Genomic DNA, 22,742 nt, shown 5'->3' with positions numbered 1-22,742 from the left:
GTAGAAACCCTGCCTCAGAAATGTCATGGGTTATCACTTATTTCCAAATTCTCCCTTCAGAGCAGACTGTACGTCTGTGTTTCAGCAGTGGAAAGCCACAGTTTTGAGTGGGATCCATAATTAACAGTCTCAAACAGTTTTATGTGCAGGGGGACCCAAAGTGTCATTAGTTCACTCTTGATCCCTGTGCTTAAATTAAAGGTTGCTATTAATTTAGATCCAGACTGAATGTGGCTATCTTAGCCTCAGCAATAAAGTTCAAACAGTTACAGTCCTCCATTACTTTACTGGGTAACCTCATCCATAAATTTCCTGTTTAGCATTCCTCTGAAAACTCTACGAGGAAGAAGTGAAACAGAGTTCTCCAAAGTAAACTCTGGTCTTCTGCACAGTCTGAAGCATCACAGCTCCAAATGATCAAAATGGATTGCCTTTTTTGTGGCCTGAGCTTAAAGAGCAGTTTACTTCTGCCCAGTTTACTTCTAAAAATGCAGACTAGACTGCAAATGAGTTATTTGAAAGAAACATTAATGTTCTGAAAACACAGATGGTGTCCTTCCTATAAGGGGTTATCCTAAAGCAGCAGACCTGGTATTTTAAAAGGCAACATGGGAATTTGATATTTGTTCAATTAAAGGAAATTATTTACCTAAATTGCACCTCTCTGGTGGATAGAGCTACAGGTATCACACAGGTTTTTCTGCCTAATGGCTGTTTTCAGTAGGTGTTGAACTATATTGTATTCTCATTTCTGTGTAGGACTTTTCTATTAAAAAAAAAACCCAAACAATTAGACAGAACTTATATTTTGTACTGCTATATTTATTTCCATTTTAGAACTTTATCAAATTTTCAGTCTCATAGGAATTTTCATGGTGATTTGCACTGCTTTATATTCTCTAAACAGTAGCTGGCACTGGTTCCCATATTCATTTGTTGCTCTGAGCACCTGATATGTGATGCTTTTTTAGCTGACTTGGTTTTGTACTGCCCTGAGCAAATGCTTTCTAAAGATTTTCTATCACTAGATTTAACACTATCAGTGTAGCACCTGGCACTGTCCTGACTAGTGAGGATCACTTTTGAGACTTAGAATACCTGGCTATTTTGCTCTCACTGTTTACTGGACCATTTTAGTAGCATTGGTCCCAGAAACTTTTCTGTGACCATCCTTCTCAGATGCTTTTGAGTGATGAACTGGCATGAACAGTCATGCTGTGTGATGGAAAATCAGTCCAGAAGGTGCATTTGACAAGCTGGTATTTTAAAAATTTCTCCTTTTCTCCTGTCCAACTGCCTGGTCACATCTGTTTGGCTATGTCCTTGTAATCTGATGAAACTGATAGAGTAAATTTTTGCGATGAATAATTAAAAGCCCTCTGAACTCTTTACTTTCCTCATATGTGATTTAAAGAAATAGGTTTACCCCATGGTATTGTTTAGCAATCCAGACACACCAATCCTGAGCTGAAAAGGTTATGTTTTAGGAGGAATGTAGTTGTTGAAAGTACATAATTAATCTTTTCAGTGAGAATCCTTATTTCCCTTGAGATGAAGACATTAAATTTGGGCTTGTATTTTGAGTTATGCAGGAGGCTTAAAAATTAACAGGGAAAGTTCTGAGTCAGTCAGTATCAGGTTCTTTTCAAACGAGTCCCAGGTAAAATTTTTATCATGTTCATTGCTCTTCTGCTATAACTTCTTTATTGAATGTAATAAGAACACTTTCTTTGACTGACATAAGAATAGGTTGATAGTGGCATTTCATTTTGCACTGCATTTCCATATCTCAAAATCTGCCATTAGCTGCTTCCCCTAAAAGATATGTGGAAGAATTCCCTGCCTCCTTTTCAGTCTGTTTCCATACTCCTAGACATGCTTTATTACCAAAACCTTTCTGTTTATGGATTCAAGACATACAACATAGTGCACAAATTGCTACCCACAAACTGCTAGAATAAATTCAGGTATGAACATTGTATAATTAACTCCAAGACTTCCAAATTACATATTGTACTAATTACATATAAAGAGGCCAGAATTGCCTGTTGCTGCTTGTGCAAGTTTGCAAAGCACAGAACCTCCTTTATCTATACCATGATTCTCCAGCTATCAGCCTACTGAGGTGTGATGATTCAGAAGCAACTTTTCCAAAGGTCAATACAGGTCACTGAAGTATCCTTGGAGATTTAAGTTGCAGCTTTCTTACATCCTGGCTCAGTCAGGTTTCTGATTCTTGGTTCAGACTTATGACCTTCCTTTGTTCTTCTGATTAGACCATGGAAGTTGCAAAATACTGTTGGGAAGTATATGTCAGAGAAGCATGTTTTCCACACAATTTTATTGCAGTCAGTGAGATTCTCAGTGCTAGGACACTTCATTAGTTGTTGGATAACAACCTTAAACACTCACTACACTGGAACTATTACAAAAGTAATGTAGTGATATTGGGGGTGGAAAGATGAAAGTATTATCAAGAGGATATCTTGATGAAGCTGAAAAAATAATTTACCCAACATTTCAGGTGATAATTGTCCCTTTAATTTTCTAACTAGGACTTAGGTTGCTGTCTGGAATCTGAGAATCACAACACTTTGAGTGATACAGCAAACAACTGCAGCAATGTCCAGATCCAAGTGCAAAAGCAAAACTGCACCTTTTTGCATATCTCCTTGATCCTAACACCACTGTATCTAAATGTCTTGATATTATCTAAAACCATTTTGCCTTTCCAAAATTAACCCCAAAGTTGGAAAGATTGCAGAGATGAATTGCAGAAAGCCCTTGCATTGTACTGTCATTCCAATTCCGTATTTTACAGACTTTGAGCATCTCATCTGTGTTTTACCTCATGGGGATATTGTGCTAGAGAGGGGAGATTTAAAGCAAGGATAATTACAGGGAGTAAAGTATATTTTCTTCAAAAGAACAGTGGTACTTTTGGAAGAAACTAAGGAGCATGGAAAGAGGGGATAATTTGGAGAGTCACACATAAAGGCTGCAAGAGTACCATTCAGCTTTGTGTTTGAGTTGATCTCCCTAGGCAATGAAATGCATGTATGTAACATGGTGTGATTCTTGGGGCTGTCCTGTGCAGGGCTGATCCTTTTGGGTCCCTTCCAGCTGAGGATATTCTATGATCCTATCAGTGTTTCTGTGAGTATGGACTCACAATATAGCACGTCAAGCACCCTTAGCAGTCATCCCTGTTTTCTGGCAACAAGTTATTGGGGACTCCCTTAGCAATGAAGAATCTGGGCCCTCAACCCCATGATCACTCATGGGAAGACAGGATTACCTAAATTAAGTTTGAGTAAATAGCAACTAAGTGTGCTAGATCAGGGACCTTCAATGATCCCACTCCTTTCTTGTAAGAAAAGCCAGCCTCATTGTGTTAGTAGTATAACATCCTTCTGTGATTGAAAACACTTGTAAGGCGATGCCAGCATGTTTCTGTTTGCATCCAAACAATAATCAAGATCTCACACAGTGATGATTTGTTGTCAGCTGTTTTTCCTGCACTAAACAAGTCTGACACTAGCAGCCCACGAGCTAATTAACTCAAGTATCTGGCATGGGAATCTACATTATAGCTATCAGCAGAATATCTGCAGAACTGAAATAACCAACCAAGTGGACTAGTGCTCGGAGGAGATGAAGAGTGTCTCCTTGAGGTGGAAAAAAGAAAGATGAATGTTGATACACAGGATTTCCACTCTTCCACCCCATACATTTATCTCTTAGGGCTTTTTTTTAAAAACACAACTTTGAAAGAAAACACTGAGCTGAATACTTTGGGCTGAATACTGGTAACTTGAACTTTTATTTCCTTATTAATTTCTATCTCCCTTTTCAACCTTTCTGGTTTACCTTTACCCTTTTTTAACACACAAAAATGGGTTCTGGCATCAGTTTGCTTTTAATATCTGCTCAGGTTCCTTGATGAGACAAGATTGTGGGATGCTTTGCTGTTCAACAACTTTTATTTCTCCCTTGGGGAACTGTTGGCATCAGGCACTCCTGAGGCAATCAGAATAGAGAAACAGCAAAACCTTTAGGAATTCAGCACTGTGGGTACAGCGTTCCAGCGTAGGCTGGAAGAGTTGTGCTGTCCAAGATGAAAAGGTAACAGGAAGAAAATGAATAAACAGGACATTAGTATTTTGACACCTCGTCAAGTTCCTTATATTTCAGGGGATTTTTCTGTATGTCTTACAGAGTTAAAAGAACACTCATTGTTTTGCTATCACTCCCGTTGTATTCAAATAGGGCCATGGATTCCCTATCCCTTTAAGAGTAGGGCTTGAGTTGTTTTCTAATCAGGGAAAAAAATTCCATTAGTATCCTCTTATCAATGTAACATTGAAAGTAAACTTCCCTTTTTTATTTTAAAAGAAAGAGACATGATTTTACGTCTCATGAGCAAGGAATAGATATATATAACTAGGACTATACAGAAAGTCTAGTTTAGTAGCTAAGAGCAGGTCCCAGGAGAGCTAATAGAGACATAGATTTTTTTAATTTAAAGCAAATTAGATCCTTTTTGAACAGTCAGACAAGAGCTGTAGAGTCCATATCCTTTAAGGAATTTAAGCATTTGGCTCACAGGGTCATATTTACAGACTAAAATAAAGTACTTGTGAGCACTATTTAGTAATGAGTCACCTTTCTCAGTAAGAGATCTTGGGTACCACAGGCTAATCAGAAAATATGCACAAGAGAAGGCTGTTTCTGAAAACTTCTCTCTTTGTTGAGTATGTCTGCAAAGGCAAAGGGTTTTTTCTCCAAAGTTGCAGTGCAGTGATCTGTTCCCACCTGTCTTTTGCATGGCAGATATTGGTACAGATTAGAGTTCTAAAAGATATTTCTGACCTCCAAAGACATGGGAGTTAGAAGTGAATAATTCTGTTTAAACTGAATTTATTGCATAGAAAGGGAATTCAAGATTCATTAACTCCCAAGATAATATAAGGAGAGAGAGAAATGCCTCCTCAGGACTGCAGGGAACACACACCTTTAAAGCACTGGAAGTCCAAATAGCTGTGTTTAAATCAGTACCAAGCTTATCTCCAATTATAACTGTCTAGATCAAGAAGTCAGATTTGGGGCTGAGACCACTCCTCAGTTTTTAAGGAGGGATCTACACAGTCATTCAAAAACCCCATTACATCAGTCATGTCCACTTGCTGTCAGCTGATCTAACTCCAGTAACAATAATGTCACTGCAGCAGCATTGATTTTAAGATCTGAGCAATTGTGCTGAAATCAGTGCTGTGCTGAGCCAGGAGGGAAGGGAGTTAGCCATCCTTTTGCCTGCTCGTGAACTCTTAAACTGCTCTGAGTTTGCTGGTGTTGGTAGCCCACAGAAATCTGGTTCTAAACTGTAGGTTTTGGGTCTGATCCATTATGGTCAGTGCAGTTAATCTTCAGTGTAAGCCGAATGTAAATGGCTTTGTGAAATTGCACCCTTTGAAAACAGACATGAAGCTGGCTTTACCAGTTACCCTCTCCAGTTTTGAAATTATTTCAACTTCTTGGCCAATTTCAAACAATGACTAAACAAAGGGGAAAAGAAACCAAACTCAAACCAAAGTATCATAAACTTGAACTCTCTTTGTCTTGCTGCTGTTTAATTGGGGATTGACATAAGAATTTAGTTGTACATCTATGACAGTGTTAAATTACATTTATTGAGAAACAATTTTTGCAGTAATGCATACAGTTTCTCTTGCTCACTTATGTATTGGCCTGCAAGATTTCACTACAGTATTCCTTTCCAGGTTGCTGCTGTGCAATCTGAGTGTTAATTATCAGAGTAATTTCTGCTTCTGCTGGGCCTTCCACAGTACTTTCTTTTCTTTTTTTTATTTCCCACATGTTGCTTTCATCCTGCCTTCGGTCATTTACTATTATTCAGTTAATCCACTCTAGTGGAGTGGCAAATGAGACTGGCACTGAAGGTATGCCTGCTGCTGGCTCCCAGCAGCTTTTAATGTCATAATTGCAGCAGAGGACATTGTGCAAATGAAGTTAATCCTTGTAACATAGTATGTCTGTTAGCTGTATGAAAAGTGATCATGGGTAAGACTGTATCAGGTATATTTAAACTCACTTCCTTTAATTTAATCCTTTATGTGGAGTCTGCCAGTTGCATGAATCAAACCTGAATTTACTGTGTTCAATAAAACCAGGCACAGTGTTATATTTTATAAATACTTCTCTTTAGAGGAAAACTACTGAAAACAACAACAAAAATAAGTGTTGCATGCAAGAGTCATTTTAGAAGGTTCCATTGTTCCTATTTCCCCTTGCTTGCTCTCTCTCTTGTACATGTTGTAGCTACACATTAAAAAAGTTCCTAGCTAGGTTCTGCAAGTCCCTACATAGAAGAGACAAAGGCCTCTCCTATAGGTTGAAGTTTCCTAAAACTCAGGGGCACAAACTCATCTGAAAGAGACAGCACACATTATCAGAGTAGGTTAAGTCTACTGAAGCCTCCAAAGAGAATTTGTTAGGAGCTGCACATCCCAATTGCTGTGTGGACATGATGTGAGTCAGCCCTGAGACATCCTGTGTGTGTGTTATGAAACTGCACAAGGGACTCAGATCAATGTGCACAGCAGGTTGGTGAGTGCTCTCATGCCTTGGTGCACATCTGTGCCTGGAGACATGTTGGGAAGTGCCTTCAACAAGAAGACACCACCAATGTTTTTGCAGCTTCTCTAATAGGCTGCTGAATGATTCAATAAAGTTGTTTTAAGATGACATTCTGCACACAAAGTGTCACATACTTAATAGTTACTAAGGCACTTAATATGTAAGTATTAAGTACTAAGGTAATTAAGTATTAATAGTGATACTAAGGAAGGCAAGATAAGGACATATTAGTAAAGAAGATCTCATTTTGTTATGATTTAAAGTTGATTCCTGTCACAGAATGTGTTTTGGTAGTTTGATGAAAGCATAGTTTTGTCAGATTCCACTCAATTTCCAGGAAAAGATAATGTAAGAAATGCTGTTCACTTAACTCAGAAAGAGAGAAATAAAAGCAGTTGGAGCAAGGATGAAGCAGCACAACTCTCCTCTGAACTAAGGTTATCATTGTATTTATTGTGTGTCACTGAACATATATGAATACTGCATTATGGCAATCCCCAGAGTTAAGAGGTCAGGATTTGACAAGAGCTGACATCTTTTATATCCCTAGACTCAGTTTTCTGCAAATTCAGGACTCCAGATTGATGACCTGAAGCAATTAATTCTTTCATTAAAAAAAAAAACAACAATGCAGATACCAATTCAAGAATTCCTACGCTCTGTGCTTACAGCACATGGACAAATGGAAACACCCTGTCTTGATAATGTAATTGTGTTTAATGCTTATAAATGTTTTAATGGCTCCTCAAAAGAACACATGGTTCTCTATGTTGTCTGCTCCTTGGGGAAAATGACTCTGCTGAGCAGAAGTAGCACTGGTATGACCCAAAGAGTGAGAGGTGTTGGAGTCTCAGCACTAGTTTTGCACACAGGAAAGTCAGTGGGAAGGCAAGCTGTTTAAATACAAGAAAATCTAATTGCTGGAAATCACATGATTATTTACAATAACTTAGAAAAGCTCTGAAATTAAAAATTAAAAATATATCGTGTTAAGGCACTGATATATAACCTTGACACAAGGATGTACTTTTGGCAGAAGCATGCTGTAAACAAGAGGTAAATGGAAAGCCACTGCCTTAATGAGCCATCAGTCTTGGGCTTATGACAAGATGCAATCAGAGAAGGAAACAAACAAATGGATAGGAGCTGAAACAGAGAAGGATGTGGGAAGCACAGTGCAAGCATGCTTTTTCACAGACACGCTGTGTGCATAATATCACAGTGAGCAAGGGGGCCCTGGGGGTCTCCTGCTTCGTGTTGTGGCTTATTTAGGCACAACTCCCACGGACTTCTGAAAGGGTTTTGTCTTAAACAGAACCATGGAGGGGAAATTGGGGCTCGTCACAAAATGACGCTCAGGTATGTACAAATGAATCAATGTGCTAACCACTATGCTGGCTTAGTGTTGGAAAAAAAAAAAAAAAGGCAAGCAAGCTTGGAGGGAACAAAAGCACAGCTTTTTGTAATTATAGATCTTTTTGAGTTAGCCTGAGCCCTCCCCTTTCCTTCCTTTACCTTCCGCTTCTCCTCCCAAAATAATAACACATTTTGCCAATAATTTTGAGGAAGTCTCAGTGGGCCAGATGGAATTCAAAGAGAGGGATCTAATAGAGTTTTGTTTCATTCTTTTTATCCTCCTGATTTTTTTTTCCCCATGCCCTGATTTCCTCCTTGCAATTTCTTTCTTTGGCTTATTGCATGACATGGAGGTGGTGATGCAAAAATAGAAGTTAATGGTACTACCACTGTTTGTTTCTATTAACGTTTACATGTGAAATGAAGGCATTTTGGAAGAGAACCAGACTGGCCAGTAAAACCTTTCACCCTCGTAAACTGTACATTTGGTTTGATTTTTGGCTTAGATCCCAGAACTTGTCACAAGCTTTATTATAAAGCTGTAGTTCAGCTAGAGTTTTGTTAGCTTTATTGCAACAGCTCCCCTCCTCAAAAAAAAAAAAAAAAAAAAGACAAGCAGACTAGCAAGAAAAAAAAAAGAAAAGTTTTTGTCCATTCTGAATCTTTTTCCAATTCTGGAGAAAATATACTAGAAAATGCAATTAACCAGATAACTGTTCAGCATCAATCATCAGACTATAAATGAATTTTATCTAAAATTTATAAAAAATATACATCACCTCCTTAAAATAGTCCAAGAGTGACTAATCACATAAACAATAAGGCAGTCACCAACACTCAAGCATGTTACAACTTCTGAGAAAGCACAGGCCTAGAAATGCCAAAGAGGAGTCTACAGATTGACTGGAAATTATTTGGACATCTGGAGAGAGGATTTTTTTTTTTTTTACGCATGTACTTTCCCAAAGGGATAATTTAGCTCTGCATGAGTTCACTCAGGGAATATATGAGAAAAAAAAAAAAAAGAAAAGGAATAAAAAGTAATGTGTTATGATGTGCAATTATAAGACCATTGGTACCATCCTGCTTTTAAGCATCCTGTGTCTCTCATGCAATGAATCCCCCTAATTCAGGACCAAGTACAAGTGAGAGCAGTATGGAGTTAGTGATAATGGGATTTAAGGGAACTGCTTTATAGCATAACCATTAATAGTTTTTAAAATCTATTGCTGCAGACCAAATGGTTATAGAGAGGATATATAGATCTACTCTGAGAGATCAATTTGTTTGCAGCCCTTGGTTGGAATTTGAAACATGGTCTTGTAGCTGTGGGTCTAATTTGAGATGCAGAAGATCAAAGTTTGACTGTTGCTCCTGTCAGTCAATTCCCATGTGATCCTTGAGTAAGTAACTTATACTGCCTATATTTCAATCTCTGTTGAAGAAATGGTAACCAGAAGATTTATTTGAGGCTTGTTTAGACTAGTCTAAAAGACATAGATTGGTTCTTACAGTGTAGAAATTTTTAATCTTTTAGAACTTCTTCACTCAGGAAGGGTTCATCAGCTGTGAGGCCTTAATTTTGGTTGGAATTTATAGAAACCAGGTTATTAAAGTATTTGATTCCCTTAAAATGCAAACAGGCACAACAACTCAATTTATTTCACAATATTTTGGTGCATAATTTCAACAGGAATAATTATAACCCAGTGAGGTACCACAAAGTCACAACATTTTGAAGTTCAAGGAGAACCTATTGAACTGAGTCCCATGTCTCCTTCGGTAGTTGTAGTAGGGCTGTCTGGACAAAAGTGTCCAGGGAGCAGGATTTCTTGAAAGTCTCTCTTCTTGTGTAAAATGTTTCATGTTTGGATGCGAGCAGCATTTGTTGTGGGTGGAAGGGCACACATTTTCTCATTGCCACTCTTGAGAAGGAAGCACTTTGGCTCAACATCGTTGGAATCTGGCTCCCGTGCTCAGGCTGTGGTTGGTGATGGCCATGACAATGTCCAAATCCTTCCTGTGGGGCTGTGCTGGAAGCTTCACCTGGTTGGGACCAAGTCTGGGTCTGGTAGAATCATTGTCATTACTGGTGAGTAAATCCCTCCCAGAACTTGTCCTCCAGTCCTTCCCAGAGAACAACGTCTGCTTGTGGTGCTCTGCTGTGGGTCACGTAATGGAAAATCAGTAGTGCATCAGGGATGTCCATCAGGAAACTATTGACGTGAGAATTTGTGTGAAGATTGCACGAGCATCATCATAAGCTTTTCACAAAGAGGAGACTCAGTTATGTAAGAAGCACAATGTAGTATGTAGCTACTGAATTTAAACTTGCAAGCAAAGCATGTAACTCTCAAGGAGTCCTTAGTAAACACTGATTTGCAAACTTTAATCTGATAATCCCAAATTTTCAAAATGTAGTTGAAAATTTGCTTGGATTACAAGCAAAGAATGCAAAAGTAAAATGATGAAGGACTTGCATCCACCAATAAGAGGAAATCAAAGTGCATGAGGAAACTGAGAGCCCACTGCTGCATGGCATAGCACATACTCTGTGCTGTGTCAAGAATGTTTTAAGTCAGCGGGAGCCAGAGACTCAGTACCTCTAAAAATCTGTCTCTCTGCTTTACATTCTTATTGCTTTCTTTGAGGGGGAGGAAGGTTTGAAGGTCGCAGAACTGGGCCATTTGTGTAACCAGAACCAGATGATTAATTACTTTTTTAAGGATTTCTTTTTCTCTGAAAATTTTATCCCAGAAAAGCACGAGGACACACAAATTCTGTGGTTGAAATTAAATTATATTAAGATTACTGAAATATTGCACATCATAGTTCTATGGGAAGTGGCTTTTCATTGTTTAGCATAAGAAAAAGAAAGACTAACAAGTTAGGCTAAAACAGCTGGAGTTTGTGCTGTGTAACTTGTAACAAATCTTTAAATACTGCGTACAAGCTGAAAGAATATATATTAGACTCAGACTGAAAAGAAATCAGCACAATTAACATTCAAACTAGATTAACTGTCATTTTTAGTTTTAAAAGCCCTCATGCTCCATACTTTCATGCTACCCCCTACAAAAAATTTGGAACTCATCAGTGGAAATATCACCTCAAAAATCTTTTTCAGCTTTCTGTTATTATAACCAGAGATGTATGTACTCATTGGAGCAAAAGAAAAATGAATTTAATTTTTTTTTAAATCAGAAACAGATTCAGATGAGGATTTCAAAATTATGAGAACACTTTTTTATTTAGATTTCTGGTATGTTCTAGGAGAAATGCTGATTATTATCAAATGTGGAAGACTAGGTTGCAAACTCCATTAAAACCTTGGGGAAAACTGCAAACAATTTTGATGTACTTTGAAATAGGCTTTTTCTAGAACAGTCTCTGGACATAGTATATGGAATGGACTGAAAAGTATCTTGTTATGCTGCTCCAAAGGTTGTGTTTATCATGGCAAACTGGTTGTTTTGAGCACTGTCAAACAATCTGCTTCCTTCTTTGCACTCTTTTGGCCCAGTTTTGGCTTGTGTTATCCAGCTTCTCCCAGTTAGTGACCAAACATTTTTTGGGTGACTGTTGTGGAACTAAGGCTCTTCCCAAGAGGTAGCACTGATTTTGGCAACTGGATTTAAGTACAAAGAGGAGGGCTGGTTATGTAAATCCAGATTATTCTAATGCCATTCATCCTCAGAGCTGGAGAGTTTAGCAGAAGGGAGGCTTCTGTCAACTCTTATCCAAAAATCACTTTTTTTCAATGAAGTCTCTGTTTCCAGTTGGGTTTACTCTGGAGCTCTATTGCAGTTTCTCATTTCCCCTTTCAATTCCCCTACCCTTGTTCAGCATTTGAGTTGATCCCAGTAGCAAATGGCAATGGACAGAGCTAAACAGGATTATATAGAGTTTGTGCTGGCTTCTGCAGGTCCTCTGCTCTGTGTCTAAAATCCCACACCATGACTGTGTTTCCAGGAGCTGGCCACACTAATCCAGGATGAGGGAACACAAAGGGGTGGTACCATACCAGGCATTTGCTTTTCCAGATCTTGGTTGAACCCTGCTGGGCAGCACACCATCCTGGCTGGGACAGGAGGTGAGCAGCAGTGCCATGTCCTCCAGGCTGAGCTGCTCCACAGCTCCCTTAGATGAAAGAAAATCCTCTGCTACTTTTCTTCTGGACTGCTTTCTGGTGGTTTTGTCTTACCCTTCCTCAGCACCAGGAGCACAGTGAGTCCAGTACTTTTAAAAGCCCCACTTTTCATGAATGCCACTGAATGGGCTTTTTAAAAGTTAAAGTTTGACCTAAGACTTTTGCTATTCTGAAAGGAATCCCTTTCACAATGAGCAGCATTGCATGAACAGGACAATTTTGTTCTCTTACTGGAGTGAGAGCAGAACTGGGGTTTCTGCAATTTTTCTACCCACTGTAGCTTTGCTGTAACACAATCCCCCTGATGCTTTTGGTGATGATAAATACATGAATTTATATGTTGTCCTCTTACATTCTCGGTACTGAGGAAACAGAACAATAACATACTCTTGTCGATACAAGCACTGCCCTGGGAATTGACTAATTAACATAAAGCTCAGCCCTGCAGGGACATTTCCAGGTTCATTTCTTGCTGCCTCAGCAAACTACAGGGTTTGGGCTGTTAACTACTTTCAGATGCTCTTTGTCTTTCAAGAAAGAAATAAAGAACATCCACATTGCTTTAGGCAAGTTAATGATTCTAAAGAACACTTACCTTTTTACCATATGCTTCACGGCAGATTAAAATCCTGAAGGAGCTAAGGATTATATACCATGTACAGTCCTTTGGCAGAAAAGCATGCATTCTGAACTAAAAGTGAGTGGTGGCTGAACGTGACATTTACATTCATTGTTTTTCCAGACCTGCGTACTGAGAATGTTTTATTTTACTCAAAATAATACCGAAGCAGAAGTTTTGTAGGTGCTTTGATTTCTCAGAATCTCTTGAGGTTATGACAAGCAGTTTGCAATGGCTACTGAGAAAATTAGAGAAACTTGTGTAACCACTTCTGTAAAAGTCAAAGGAAACCTGGCCTAATTTGCAAAGAGGAGATGTGCCTATAATTTTGAGAAGCTCATAGTACTTGTCTCCTGTGTGTATGGTCATATTTGTTTATGTGAGGTATGCATTTTCATTCACGTTCTCTTCTTTGGACGACAAAGCAAAGGTTCCCTGTATACAGGAAAAATATATGAGGAAAGGAAAACATTCAAATTAAATGAAACTTGAATTTTACTAGTAAAGAAAACCTCTTTTTATTTAAATTAATTTTCCCAAGATTGTTAGATTTGCTCTGGTCCATGTACTGTTTGTTACTATTATTAATCTATTCTTAATGGATGTCTGCTTATTGCGTCTATTTATGAATGAACAAAATCCCATTCTGCAGCTCACAGAAATCAATTGTAGAAAGTAACAGTAGAAAAATTTTCTGACAGAGGGTTGAAAACTATTTGATGGGTCCTCAAGGGCTGCAGCTGAAAGGACTCTGAAAGTATCTGTGCTCACTCACATGTAACTTCTAAGTGTTTTGCAAGAGCAGAAATGTAAGTGTATGTGCAAAGTGCACACTGGAGAAAGCCAGCACCTGAGTGCATGCAGATACATGCAACACCCAGAGCTCTGTTTTGTACACACGTTTGCTTGTTGGTGCATGAATTGGCTGATTTTGTGCGGGTACTTCAGGCATGACTATCAGAAGACTGGGTGTGTATATTACTGTGTGTGCCTATCAGAACAAGTCATTAAGGTTACCCAAACACATCTGATTCTGGTGTATAGGTTTCACAAACTTTTGGTATGTGCGCCAGCCCTTTCATTTTTGCCACAATTTCAAACAAAATAGTGCAGTGTTTGCTGAAGATAGACAAAATCCTGAAAAAACATGCACTGTTTCACTCTTAATCAATTATTCTGGAAAGGTTTAACTTGGGTCACTGTAGCTTTTAAGTTTCAAAATAGCAAAGTGGATTGCAGGGAACTTTAAATCAAACTAGGAGAATGCACAGAAACCAGGAAGATAGGGGAAAGTGAAATCTGATATAGAGCCAGCAGATAGCTGGGGCTCTCTGGGCAGGGTGACACTTTAGAAAAGAAGAGAGACTCACTGTGAGAGATGAGTGACCACAGGATGAGGAGTCAGAGGCACAGAGAAAGAAAGATTGCTACAGCAGTGTTTTGAAAAGGATGAGGCACCAAGTGTCAGTCTTGGTGATCACAGAAATGCCAGCCTTGTGCCCCTCTAGCACCTGGAATTTCACCATGACTGTGAAAGTCACTGAGGATCTTTCCTCTTATGCCTATCCCCACAAACACTGGCAATTTGCTACTGCCACCATCTACTCTTACAACTGCTGTGCTCGGTGCAGAGATCTGTGCCATAGATTTCAGTATTTCCGGCACTGCTGATTCTGGGAGTCAGCAGACGCAAAGATGCCAAAAACATGCTAATGAAACTTTAGTATTCTTTAGTTACATGTAATTAGATACCACTCTCTTTATCAGTGTAATAACTTTTGATTAGTTTAGTCTGCCTTTAGTATGCTGAAAAGCTTAAGGAAAGCTAGGCATAGCCAACTAGGTTTTATTTAACCTTTCCCTGGAGATTCTTCCCTACATGCAGCAACCATGACTGTCATACAACAGCAGCATGCTAAAACAGAGGGAATAGTGCATTTTGCCTTTATTGTCAGGAAGTGTCAGAAGTATTAATAGCCTAAATTTTGCTAGCTAGCTAAAATTCTCACACTGCAATCTTGTGCATCAGCAGTTTTTTTTACCACAGATGGTCATTTATGTAACATGGTTGGAAATTGTGGCTGTGTTCCACAGCAACAGGAAAATGGGATACATCTGCACTGTGTGGGGGAAAAAAAAATACAAATGAAGTAGAAGTATGCAAGCATTTAAATTACAGGGAAACAGGACTGCGATAAGGCCTGGACTACATGAGCAGGAAGAGAGTGTCAGCCTCACCCATGCCCTGAAAAAATGGTCACATTCGTGGGCTACTCTATTGTACTGAGTGGAAGTTTGTTTATGCGGGACCTTCCTTCCCTCAGGACTTCCTCTGAGAGGAAATGTCGTCACTGTTCGGTAGGGGTCAATTGTTATGCATTCAAAACTCAGACATAAAATAGTGTTGCTGAATTCAACAAAGTGGAAAGGAATAAATAAGATTTGTCCATTTACATATTTAGAAACGTGCCACAGTTATTCTGCTCACTAATGCTTTCAGAGAGCTGAGAGAAATCGTACAGGTTGAGTAGCTGGGATAATGTTGTTTTACATGTGTCCCAAACACACTACTCAGTATGTGACGAATCTCACTTTTTTTCAGCTCTGCTGTCTGTCTGTGGCTAATATGGGAATATGATTTAAATGGAAGAAGGCTAAAAAGACTGTAACTCTAAAATCAGAGTTGTGTTCTTATGGGAATACTCAGTCAAGTTGGTTCCATGTCTTGGACCAAATTGCTCTGAATCTTCGTTGTTCTGGATGAGCACTCTTCTATATGAGGACATATTTGCAGCTGAGGTGTCCCTAGAGTTTTACTTTTTTTTATTGTGATAAAGTAGGAATATTGTTTGAGATAAAAGGAGCTAATACTGGTGTTGTTTTGCCTTTGTCATTGTGTTGTCAGTCAAAAAAACCACTCTTTAAGGGACTTATGGATGGGGCTGAGCTCTTGGAATGACAGAATAGCAGAGGTTGGAAGAGTTCTCTGCAGGTCACCTCATCCAACCTGGTTTAGGCAGGGTCAACTAAAGCAACTTGACCAAGACATTGTCCACCTAGGTTTGTCTCCAAGTAGGGGAGACTCTTCAACCTGCTCCAGTCACCTTGGTCACCTTCATGGTAAAACAAAAAGTTTTGCTCATTAGTTTAAATGGAATTGTCTGTATTTCAGTTTGTGCTTTTTCGTTGACCAGGTGCTTTTGTCAAGCTCATGGTAACTGTGCTGTTTTGACACCAGCCATAGCAGAAAGCAGACAAAGGCACACTGACAAGTGTGGCTGGTGAGCCCTGGTCTGTTCCCCACTCACAAGACATTGTTAGCAATCTTTCCCTCTTAGGTGAGTAGACTTTCACCAGTTGGTTCACACTCTTGTATCCATTTTGCTTTAGAGATACCTGAAAACAAAGGAATGTTGGGAACTGACCAGGATCCAGAGCAGGCTGCAGGGCACTTATCTGTTTGTCAGAGCAGCACCACAGCCATGACCAGTGTTGGAGTTTCTTGACAGCCTGTCCCTTGAAGTGTCAGTGTCCATGGAGTCTTCTTCCCCTTTGCACGCTCCAGACTAAAAGTAAATTGCTATTCCTCTCTCATACGGATTTTCCTAAAGGTGCAGTAAAACAATCAGAGGGACAAGAAAATGTCGTTTAGTCTTTCCAGTGGAAAACTTAAGAATTCCCCTCCAAAGGAAATAATAAAATAGAGCGTATCACAACCTTGCAAACTGGTGTCAACCTCTCTTTTAGATAAAGCACCATAACCTAAGAGCTGATTTTACCCCAGCTAGAGACCTGATCCAAAATGTTTGAACCAATTCCTCCCGCCTTTCTCTGCCTCCTCCTCCTCTCCCTACCCAAGACGCACGATGGAAATACAGAGGAATAAGCGGAGGGGCTTTCCTTTCACACCCATCCTCGCAACCTTTCCGCCCAGCCTTGCTCCGGGCCGTCCCGGGCCACCAGCCCCTGCATCCCATCGGAAAGAATGTCGCCTGTGAGGCAGAAATTCCCACCATGGGAATCGCGCCGCCGTGTCGCACAACAAAGGCCACCGCTTTGTGTCGGTGTTAAGCGGGTGTTAAAATGCGCATATGTTGCCGGGCTATTGCAGGCCAGGGCCCATTTAGGTGGGGAGGCTTTTCCCGGCCGCTGGCTGCTCTGAATCCCCCGTATTAGCACATTAGCGCACATGCGGCCGCCTTATCAGATTAGCCACACTTGTCACAGATTAGTTCACCCTCTGAAGGAGCCGCAAAGGTACCTTTGACCATTCACTCAAAAGAGCCAGAAAAGTTTTTTTTTTTCTAACTCTCAACCATCAGAGTGCAAAGCGAATTAAAAGGAAAGTCTCTCTTTCTCTTTCTCCCCACCTCATTTGGGTAACAGGATAACTAAAGGATAGGTACTACGGTGGACTACACAGAGAGAGATATTAATGGACACCTAATATTCATATAGAAAATGTTTATTTAACCTCTTAGAAACATTGATGTGTTTTCTCTCCTCACCAATGTCAATAGTCCTTTGAGAAATGACCTTTCTTAAGCTCAGAGTGGATTCTTTAATGTTTTGCTTCTCTGTCTCCCCCTTCCCCTCCTTTTCATTACAGTTAATTTGCAGCGTGGTTCAGTGGTCTCTATTCTGCAGATTGGGGATGGGGGAGAGGAAAAGACTTGCTAATGGCTCGTTACATTATTTTTTTAACCCATCTTGCTCCATAAAAGGTTTTGATAGCTGGTAAAACAAACAGTGACTCAAAATACCTTTGGTATGACTTGCAGTCTACACAGGCATTAAGACTGAGGCTAGAGAAGACAATAACTCTTTGGAAGTGCAGTGACACTCATCTCTGAATGAACTTGTGGTGAAAGAAAGTTACAAAAACATTCAGCTGAAATTGCTGGTTAGCATTCACACCTTTGGCACCTTAAAAAAACCCAACCAAATGTGGAAGGAAATTGTGGTGAGGAAGGAATGCAGCAATTCCTCACACCTCAGTGCTTTCTAGGGGAGGTGTTCCACATCCTTGTGCCAGGTGTAGCATTTCTGAGCTCAGCTGGAGCTTGTCCACCGCTGCAGATGAGCTGTGCTGCCTGCGTGAGGCAGAGGGGACAAGCCCACGACAAACGTGCTTTTCTAGGACTGGCGTTCCCTTTGTCATACATGCAGGCTGTGAGAGTAGCCTTACAATCACCGCTCAAGGGTCTAGTGCAGAGTATTTTACCTAGAAAATGAAGAAGAAATCAGAGTCTGAACTGTGACTGTTTTTTTTGTGGGGTTTTTTTTGTTTGTTTGGTTTTGGTTTTTTGGGTTTTCTTTTTAACTTGGATTTCAGGTAACCAGACTGCATTATCATTAGTCGAACTTGAACTGTTAATTCTTTTTTCAACTTCTTCCTCAAATACTGGAGCACAATCAATGATATTGTTTACTAGTCTGTTTCTCCACACAGGCTGAAACCTGGCTAGTTGCATGTGCTGTTGGTAAACAGCAGAAAGTACAATAGATCATTTGTAAGGGCACTAGCATGTTAGCAGAGGCTGGAGTTTCAGTGCTTCTGAGCAAATAGCCTGGCAGTGTGCCCTGAACTGTGTGCAATCATACTGTCCTATGACCACAACTTTAGGGTCAGAGCTCTTCTTTTGGTTCTGAGATCATTTTTTGACAGCTAAATCCTAGTGGTGACTCAGTTTGTAGATCCTGTTGAAATGCAACGATATTTCTCCTCTGGTAATTTTTTATTTTATTGTTTTAAAGTATAGTACCACACCAATAAGAGAGGGCTGTGAAGGATATGGGAAAACCATCTCTTGGAACCCTATGTCGAGAAAACTTATAGCACAGATGAGCTCTAGGCTATAAACAACTCCAATTTATGATCTAGAGAGTGAGGCAACAGCAGTAACAACAAAGCAGGGAGAAATATGTGGGAGAAATCAAACGGCTGGACCCTACTTTTGCTTCTTCTTAGCTGTTGGAAATGGTCTCCATGTTAGAAAGTTACCAGGAGGGTTCCTTGGGACATCTGTTTCTTCTATTGTCAGGAAGGATGATAAAACCTTACATTATTAATTTCCTGTGTTGTTTTCTGATAAAGAGCATCAGTATTCTTATTTTTATATTTCCACATGCACCTAGTTCAGTATAGTAATTTCAAAAGTCTATTGTGTTATATAAAAAAATATATATGGTGTTAACTGATTTCTTCCAGTTTTTAATTTTTGTTTTGAAATGGTGTGATATGAAAAGGAACATCGAAAGTAGAATTCTAGTTAAAAATTGATTATTTCCCTGTCAGTCTAGGAATTAATTCTATGTTTCTGTGAAAGCAGTTTTTCAGTCTTCCACTGACACCTTTCAAATGCATCTACTGTGAGTCTGTCTACTTTATAGACTGCCTTGAGTCATTAATCTGAATTTAGCAAAGCCATTTTGTGGATGACCTTTCTGGTTTTATCCCAGAGCTAGAAAAACTGCAGAGCTAAAGGCCTAAATTCATCTCTTCCTCAAATAAGCACATAGGAGTCTGGGCCAGAGTATGAATCTTCTGTTTGCATTAGTTATTGTTACTGTGCCCTCCCAAGTGCCACCTGTTTCTCCAGTGTGAGTAAAGGGTCCCAGTTTGAGAGATCCTGCTGAATGTGAAAGTGCTGACTCTCACATACCCCTTAATTGAGTGTTGTCTGTAACAATGTGTTTTGGTGCTGATTACATAAATTTGAGTGTTTTCCAGACCCGTGATTCAAATCCAAGCAGTAATCTCCCACGCCACCAACTCAAAATATAACCTCAGTTTATTAAATGTTTGATTTAGAATCTAAATGATAAAACAGTCTGTCTTGCTTGCCTTGAACAACAGAGTCTAGGATCAAAACCTGTGGAATTTTATGTTTTGATTCATGTAGCTGGGTCCATGGCACTTGACTTTCTAATAACTTTGTGTTTCTCATCTGTCACAGCATCAGGCAGTGTGGCAGCCTGGTCTGTGAGTTACCAATGCAGCCATGACACACAGCATGTGGGGTCAGGGAGCAGTAGGGAGGCAGTGCTGTTGGGGATGGAGGTGCAGACCTTCTGCTGGCTGTCACCCCTATGCGGTGGAAAAAGACGAAAGCTTGGACAGCATGGTTCCTGGCAAGAGCTGAGCATTTCTGCTCCTCACCCCAGCCCTGCCACCTACCCACTTGCTTTTGTCACCTCAAGTGGTCTGGCTCATGTGCAGAGAAAAAAAACAAACTTAAGATGGCACACAGCTTTGAACCTTCAGTTCCTTGACACAGCTCTTAGAAGAAACTTCTTGGCTTTGGTCATTTTATGACCTAGTCAAAAGCAACACACAATTGTATTTGAACTATCCATGAACTTTTAAAAACTGATGTCTATCAAAATATCAGCAACACATTATTGAATTTTATGAGCAGCCCTTACTTGCTTCAACAAGCATCTCCTTATTTTAGCACACTGGATTAAACTCAGGCTTCATCAGACATGAATAGTAAATCAATTATTTTAAAGACAGAAGAGCTGCTTGGCTTACAAGCCTTTCCCATGCTGATGAACTGCAAGCTCCATGGCTGCTGACCTGGTCTGGGAGCCTTGTTCTAATTGATAATGTTGCTCATTGTGTGAGCACCAGCTAGGCAAATCCCGATGCTTGGCGTGCGGATTTGCATTCCAATACTCCCTGTGCTCGGTAAGGGTGCGCAGGGCTGGTGTGCTGGCTCTTGAAGCACAATGGGAATTATGGATATGTGTCTCTGGGCCAACAATTATTTCCATGTGCTTGCTAAATGAGTGCAGAGAGAGAAGACTTTCCTCTTGTTTAGTCTCTATCGCTGTCTTTGGTGCTGTATTGCATTTTAATATAAACCTCCCCCCACAACTGCCTCACCCCAGCTCTGTTAGATACTTGGCCTGGTTTTCATTAAAACACTAGTGCATGAATAGCTGTAAGTTCAGGGCTGGAGGGCATCTTTGCTGAAGCTTGAATCTTTGGTAAATAACTTTCTGCATTTTTGGAAGTGTTAAAAGTAACTAAGCACCTAATGAAAGAGTAGCTGAATAATAGAGTTCGTCAAACTACTCCCACTAGTATTTTCTGCTAGTAGGGGTAAATAAATAGTAAATGTTTTTTCAGCCATTATATATTGTTGGCAGTTCAGACTTCCTATCATGTGTGTGTTGGTTCACAGGGCTAAGGAATATCATGCTAGTATATACTGCCCTGTCCAGCTATCAAAAGCAACAAGTTTGGTAGGATGAATTAGCTTTGCCTTCAGTCTGAACAGGCTGGGCTACAAAAATGACAATATCAGAGCAACAGCTGGCTTAGTCACATAATGCACTGCTATGCAGTCAGCATTTCTTGTTTTCATTTCACTTTCCTTTGTTTTAGAGACAAAAAGGGAAGCCCTTGGGGGAAAAGTCTTCCAAGTTTAGTGCTTGACCAAAGCTGCCCACCTCTGGCCTCAGCAGCCTTTATTGACTGAACTTTAACATTTCTTTCTCTACATGTAACATTGACACTGGTACCTCTGTCCAGCCACAGAACGAGTACCAAACAGGCTCTAGTGCAAGGCATCAAACTTTCTCACACTGCCCTTCCAGCTGTTGAAGAGTCACCTGCCATGGAATATCCCTAGGGTTAATAGAAAAGTCTCTCTGTACAGTGATAAATGCACGGAGTCTGCCCTTAGACTGCCCAGTTAAGTGTTACTCTGTGCTGTGTGCCTTCTATTTTAGGAAATGCTTTGAGGTCACCAAACTGTCCTTCACATGGAAGCAAAAGCATTTGCTGGTGCCAGCTCTACTGTAATTTAAAATCTGTGGCCTGTGCCAGGGACTGATGGAGTTATGCTATGGATGGCAGTGGGGAAGGCTTGGACTCAGGCAATGGCAGCTTCTCGCTCAGGTTCCAAGGGCTCTTCTTCCCCCACTCCTGCTCCACTGGGCTGTGCTGGCTGAGGCCAGCCCAGCTCCTGAGCCAGCTGTACCAGCCACCTCATTCCAGTGCCCTGATCTTATGGAGAAGGAACAGTGATATCCTGATCAGTCATAATAATATGTGAAGCAAGAAGAAGCTGTAGGGAAGAAAATACTCCCTGCATTTACAGAGCAACTTAAAAATTATTGCTGCAAGGGACACTTTTCAGTTTAATATTACTGGCCCCAAATTAGACTGTATTGCTCTTGCTAAAAGGGCCATTTCTCTTTGCTTCAGTAATTTGATGGAGGATCACATAAAAAGATCAGAAAAAAGAAGAAAGAAATGAAGAATACACTGAATATTTTATCCAAGGTGCCTTGGTACTGCATATTGGCGATTTCTGACTAAATATTTTTATGTCTTCATAGCATTGTGCAGTTCTGCAGTCCTGCAGAGTATGATACACTGCCTTCTTTCTTTTGCTCTTTATACTGGGCTATAAGAACAGCTGTATGGGTTCCTGAAGCAGCAAGTCAAATATTTTGCCTATAAGGTCACTTTTGTTATCACATATGGTGTCGTAAGGAGACTTCCAACTTAGTTTCAAAATAGCTTTGGCAGAACATACAATTCAAGCCAAGGAAACCTCCTCCTCCTTTTCCCAGCTTCTGTCAACACCAAGTCAAGGGTCGGCAGCCTAAATCCAGCTCATATATAGTTGGCTAGCTCATTTTTTCATTTCTCCAGCAACAAATACAGACTTCACCACTAAGATAATGGCCGTCCCTTCCTGCAGTGACTGAGGTCTAGAAACCCTCTTCTCAGGTGCTTTGCATAACCTAGACTTGTGCTCTCTGTGCTTGGGTCAGACGTGCACTGTATATTTCAGTTAAAACAAACTATGCTCCCAATATGTCTGGTTTGCTCTTTTGACACAGTTTCTTAACAGGATTTCACTTGTCAGCTAGAAAGGTCAGAGGAAAGATAAATCTTTATTGGGATAAACTGCACTGTGTTAAATACTTACAGTGTAT

General features: G+C 40.1%; 2 long non-coding RNA genes across 3 annotated transcripts in view; one reads left to right on the top strand and one right to left on the bottom strand.

The window, feature by feature from the left end:
* Positions 1-7,786: 7,786 nt before the first annotated feature.
* The window catches only part of LOC148224237 (uncharacterized), a 73,835-nt gene continuing 58,879 nt past the window's right edge, over positions 7,787-22,742 (bottom strand). For both annotated transcript variants that reach the window (XR_015802211.1, XR_015802214.1), the window contains one exon: positions 7,787-16,387. This is a non-coding gene — a long non-coding RNA (uncharacterized LOC148224237). The remainder of the gene's footprint in view (positions 16,388-22,742) is intronic.
* LOC148224238 (uncharacterized) overlaps positions 7,787-22,742 on the top strand; it is a 68,185-nt gene continuing 53,229 nt past the window's right edge. Inside the window, exon 1 of the long non-coding RNA XR_015802217.1 lies at positions 7,787-8,016. This is a non-coding gene — a long non-coding RNA (uncharacterized LOC148224238). The remainder of the gene's footprint in view (positions 8,017-22,742) is intronic.

This window comes from Sturnus vulgaris, chromosome 3 (assembly GCF_052056855.1).
Source record: "Sturnus vulgaris isolate bStuVul1 chromosome 3, bStuVul1.hap1, whole genome shotgun sequence".
In the NCBI taxonomy this organism is placed as follows: Eukaryota; Metazoa; Chordata; class Aves; order Passeriformes; family Sturnidae; genus Sturnus; species Sturnus vulgaris.
This window is presented reverse-complemented; position numbering and strand designations above follow the sequence as displayed.